The sequence below is a fragment of the Triticum dicoccoides genome, chromosome 2A (assembly GCF_002162155.2).
Source record: "Triticum dicoccoides isolate Atlit2015 ecotype Zavitan chromosome 2A, WEW_v2.0, whole genome shotgun sequence".
Taxonomy (NCBI): domain Eukaryota; kingdom Viridiplantae; phylum Streptophyta; class Magnoliopsida; order Poales; family Poaceae; genus Triticum; species Triticum dicoccoides.
Genome location: NC_041382.1, coordinates 247517551 through 247523352, shown reverse-complemented (window position 1 = coordinate 247523352; position 5802 = coordinate 247517551).

The window sequence follows — 5802 nt, the reverse complement described above, 5'->3', positions numbered from 1 at the left end:
TACATACCACTAAAACTCAAAGGACTAGCTCGGTACTGGTTAAACAGTCTGCCGGAAAATTCTATTGGCAGCTGGGAAGATTTGGATGACGCTTTTCGTGACAACTTCCAAGGAACATATGTCCGGCCACCGGACACCGATGACTTAAGTAACATTGTCCAGCAGCCTGGAGAGTCAGCCAGGAAGCTCTGGACTAGGTTCTTAGTTAAAAAGAACCAAATCGTCGACTGTCTGGACGCGGAAGCCCTTGCGGCCTTTAACGTCCGGGATGAATGGCTTGCACGCCACCTCGGTCAAGAAGGACCTAGATCCATGACAGCCCTTACCGCTCTAATGACCCGCTTTTGCGCTGGAGAGGACAACTGGCTCGCTCGCAGAAGCAATAGCACCAGCGACTCGGGCACTCCCAAAATCCGAGATGGCAATGGCAAGCCACGACAAAGCAAACACAGCAGTCGCAATGATAATGAAAGATCATGTGACATAGCGGTCAACGCCGGATTTAGCAATCCCAAGCCCGGTCAACGGAAAAAGCCATTCAAGGCGAACAGAGAAGGACCATCCAACCTAGACAGGATACTAGACCGACCCTGCCATATTCATGGCCACCCCAATAAACCAGCTAATCATACCAACAGAAGCTGTTGGGTCCTCAAGCAGGCTGGCAAGCTCAGCGCCGAATACAAGGGAAGGGGGCCGCCAGGCAATAGGGACGACAGAGTGGTTCACCAGCCAAATGCCGTGGGTCAGAAGCAATTTCCCCCCGAAGATCGATCAAATCCGGAGAAGAAATAGCAGTTCGGCTTCCGTTGCCCATCTCATATACCCGTTAGAACTATACTGCGCATACATAACTACGCACTTGAGAGACCATGGGCATTGGCGGAAGCATAATACGGAAAAGTCTACAAGCACTCCGGTAACATTTTTATCTACTTTCCTTTTTCTTTCTTCATTATCTCTTCAAAAAATAGGTGGCGCAAAGGAGAAACATCTAAGATCGACTCCATCGGAGTTTGGATCCGTACACTCACCTATGGGGCTACTTCCTTCAAGGATTCCCCTCGCTGAGCATAGTCAGTGCAGCCGTGCGACAGGAGGTCCAAAATAACTTTTTGTAGACTGATAACCCACAAGTATAGGGGATCGCAACAGTTTTCGAGGGTAGAGTATTCAACCCAAATTTATTGATTCGACAAAATGGGAGCCAAAGAATATTCTCAAGTATTAGCAGTTGAGTTGTCAATTCAACCATATCTGGAAACTTAATATCTGCAGCAAAGTATTTAGTAGCAAAGTAATATGATTGGTGTTTTGTAGTGATTGTAACAATAGCAACAGAAAAGTAAATAAGCGAAGAACAATATATGGAAATCTCGTAGGCAATGGATCGGGGATAGAGAATTATGCTAGATGCGATCGATCATGTAACAGTCATAACCTAGGGTGACACAGGACGAGCTCCAATTCATCAATGTAATGTAGGCATGTATTCCGAATATAGTCATACGTGCTTATGGAAAAGAACTTGCATGACATATTTTGTCCTACCCTCCCGTGGCAGCGGGATCCTAGCGGAAACTAAGGGATATTAAGGCCTCCTTTTAATAGAGTACCAGAGCAAAGCATTAACACATAGTAAATACATGAACTCCTCAAACTATGGTCATCACCTAGAGTGGTCCTGATTATTGTTACTTCGGGGTTGCCGGATCATATCACATAGTAGGTGACTATAGACTCGCAAGATAGGATCAAGAACTCTCATATATTGATGAAAACATAATAGGTTTAGATCTGAAATCATGGCACTCGGGCCCTAGTGACAAGCATTAAGCATAGCAAAGTCATAGCAACATCAATCTCAGAACATAGTGGATACTAGGGATCAAACCCTAACAAAACTAACTCGATTACATGATAAATCTCATCCAACCCATAATCATCCAGCAAGCCTACGATGGAATTACTCACGCACAGCAGTGAGCATCATGAAATGGTGATGGAGGATGGTTGATGATGACGATGGCGACGGATTCCCTTCTCCGAAGCCCCGAACAAACTCCAGATCCGCCCTGCTGAGAGAGTTTAGGGCTTGGCAGCGGCTCCATATCGTAAAATGCAATGAATCCTTCTATCTGGTTTTTTCTCCCCGAAAGTGAATATATGGAGTCAAGGTTGAGGTCGGTAGAGCGTCAGGGGGGCCACGAGGCAGGGGGCGCGCCCCCACCCTCGTGGACAGGTGGAGCCCCCCCCCTGACGTGGATCTTCCTTCCAGTATTTTTATATATTCCAAAATAATTTCTGTTGATTTTTAGGTCATTCCGAGAACTTCTATTTCTGCACAAAAATAACACCATGGCTATTCTGCTAAAAACAACGTCAGTCCGGGTTAGTTCCATGAAAATCATGCAATCTAGAGTCCAAAACAAGGGCAAAAGTGTTTGAAAAAATAGATACGACGGAGACGTATCATAGACCGCACTCTTTTTCGAGCCTGTAACATGCCTTTTTCCTCTGCCTTCGACCCAGGGCATATCAAATAGCTGGGGTCGTGGCCTTTATATATATCAAGTAATCTTTGGCATACCGCTCAGGTCCCAGTTCACATTACCCGAATTAATCATCCACGTCTTTCCACAAATGAATACGCCCCCTATGGTTGTTTCACAGATATACCCCGGGCTTAACTTGCCAGGGGCTCGGTACGGGAAAAATTGAGTTGCCAACAAAGTCCAAACTGGGAGTCGCGAGTTTGGCCTCATATGCATCAGCTCTGAATCATGTCTTGGGCCTATAGTTGGGTTGCCCGACTCCTGTGCTTGCTATCCTACGTTCTACTCTATCAGCTAGGGTAGTAAAGGGAGAACTACTGTGATTGTGCTTCCGGTTCACCTGGCTCGGCACCTCAGTAGAGAAAGCCAAAAACTGACTGTCATGATGCGGCGAGAGCTGGTCAACCACTCGATAACCTATCGGAATCTCTAGCGATTCCTCCGTGTCGCACGAAGGACCTCTTTCCGGTCAAATATGTAAATGCATCGTATGAATAAGCCACGTACATACCAAGGGCTATGTCGTAGACCCACCATAAAACTCCTATGGCTAAGTGAAAGTGTTAACACCCTATAGTCTGGTTGCCTGGTTCGCCGATTTGACACCTCCTTCATGAACCAAGATGTTGGGTCAAGAGTGATCAAATGCTTTTCCAAACACCCCCATACTTCCTACGAGGGGGATGAAGTCGACAACTAGAAAACTTTCAAATTATATTAAAATGGCTGCACATGAGGAACACAAACTTTCGAGCAACATAAAAACAAATTAACTATAAAATTGTCTCGTACAATTCTCATACACCTCACTCGAACATTATGTCTTTCGAGCATTGACCCTCTATCAAGCGGGCGGCCACTAGGACCTCTTCAAAATAATGCTCCATTTCGTGGCAGTCCTTGCCCTTGGGTGGACTCTTCACCGCAACATAGTGGCCTTCATCTTCCCCCAGAATGTCTTGACTCGAGCAAAGGCCATCCGTGCACCCTCGATGCACACTGACCGCTTCACAGCGTCGATACGTGGAACCGCATCAACAAGCCGTTGTACCAAGCCGAAGTAACTATTCGGAACAGGCTCAGTTGGCCATAACCGGATTCTAACGTTCTTCATGGCAGCGCTGGATATCCTATGAAGCTCGGCCCACCGGGACATCTGCTCATTCATCAACAAGGGGCACTTCGACCAGAAAAGCTTCTCCGTTGTGTACCCCTGTCGCGCCTGGTAAAACAGCGCCGCATTGGGAGAACTCTTCGGCAAGTCTAAAAACTCATCCTGAGAACTCCACAATTGGTTAAGCTGAGCATAGTTCGGATCACCAAACTTAGTCTGTAGCAAAAAGGGCTTACCAGCCGCAATCTCCCTAGCATGCCGGATCTCCTCACTAGCTGCTCTGGATTCAGACCGCGCTTCTCTCCCCTCTCGTAAGGCCTTGTCAAGTTCAGCCGTTTTGGCTTCATTCTCTTTCTCAAGGAGTTCACAGCGGCTAGCAGCATTTTTTAGTTCGAACGCCATCATGGATATCTTCTCCTCGTCTTGACGCCGAACAGCTCATTTGGCTTTTAATCAGCCGATGCCTTTTCGGTAGCCGCATTACTACATGAGGCCTGTTCCTTGTCCTGGGCCAGCTTCGCCTGAAGAATTTCAATAGCGGCAACACCATCTGCAGCCATGCATATTATAGTTTATAACTTTCAGCATCATGCTTATATCACAACAATGTATGTGAAGGGACTGTCCTGAATACATACCTTGTGATTCGTCAAGACGCATATTGATTAACGCAATGTCATCCCCGGCCACATCAAGCTTCCGTTGCAGCTCCGCAATATCCGTAGTCTGGGAAGTAGCCAGGGGGAAGCAGCATGTGTTCAAGTTAATCAGATTAGTCCTTGATTATTTCTTCTTGATCCTCTGTTCGCCTCCCATGGGAAGCCAACCCAAGTCTCAGGGGCTACTATCTATACACATGTGTATTTTGCGAATAAAACACAATTGCACATATTACAGTACAAACCTCGAACCCTCTTAGTAGGCTCGCAAAGGCCTCCGCTCTTCGCGGATAGGACCTTTTGAACCACCGTGCCCATCAAGGTACGATGTTCCTCTCAGACGGACGCCTGCCGTAGCATGTTCGTCAAGATATCCAGCGCCTCTGGTTGTCCGCAGGCTGCCGTAGGAGTACGGCCACACTTTGAAGGGATCCGTTCATTCGTATCCTGTTGTATACCGGATTGTTTAGGGCCCGCATTCTTGTTCCCGGATCCCGGGCCACCGACGTATCACCTTTGGGTAATGTCTTCATCATCCCTTGCAGTACTTGTTGGTCACGGGAGACCCTCCGCGACGACACCTCAAAGTCGTCCGCCCTATTGGACGGAGAGGCCGGTGGGGGCGTCTCGCTTTCCATCATCTCTGGGAGAAGGTCCCCCGAGGAAGAGGATTGTTGAGGAAGACTGCGTGTTGAGCTGCAAAAAATATATATCCCAGGCATTATAAGAAACGAACGAGACATGTTTAAAACATCCTTGTTCACTTACGATTTGGCCTAAGGCTGGTCCTCATCATGAGACTGCGCTTTGACGTCCTCCAAGCCCGAACCACCCACCTGAAGAATATTGCCTCGCTTAGGAGCCTGTGTCTCCCAATCTTCGTAGGCGCCGCTTTTCTTCCTAGGAGGGAAGGAAACAGTGGCCCCCTTCACTTTTGTCTTCGGATGAGGGGATTTTAATTCCTCCGGACACAAAGTACGATGTACCCTTGGAATAGGGGCCATACATGGCCCTCTCACTCTCCTCCTCGCCCTCCTTCACAGGCATCTGGTATGGTGCCAGGGCCAGCATCCTTGTTAGAACATGATTCGCTAGGCCCTCGGGCAGAGGGGCCGAACACAAAATTAGTTCTGCCTTCTTTATCCAGCCCTGGAAGAAGATAGCTTGCTCAGTACCAAATTATGGTATGCATAATTGCAAAGTGTTTGGGAGCCACATTCTTACGGGGTATCTGGACGGTTGCAGTTAAGGCCAGCGTCCTTGGTAGTTTTCGTCCAATGTTTTCGCTTCCCCAAAAATAACTTTCACATCCCTTCGTGTGTGGTGCCGAAGAAGTGTTGGAGGGTTTGTGGTCCTTCTCGATTAAGCTCCCACATGCGTCGAGACCTGCACTGGCATGGCAGGATTCGGCGAACTAACATCACTTGGATCATGTTGACAAGATCGATGTCTCTCTCGAGGAGGGTTCGGATGC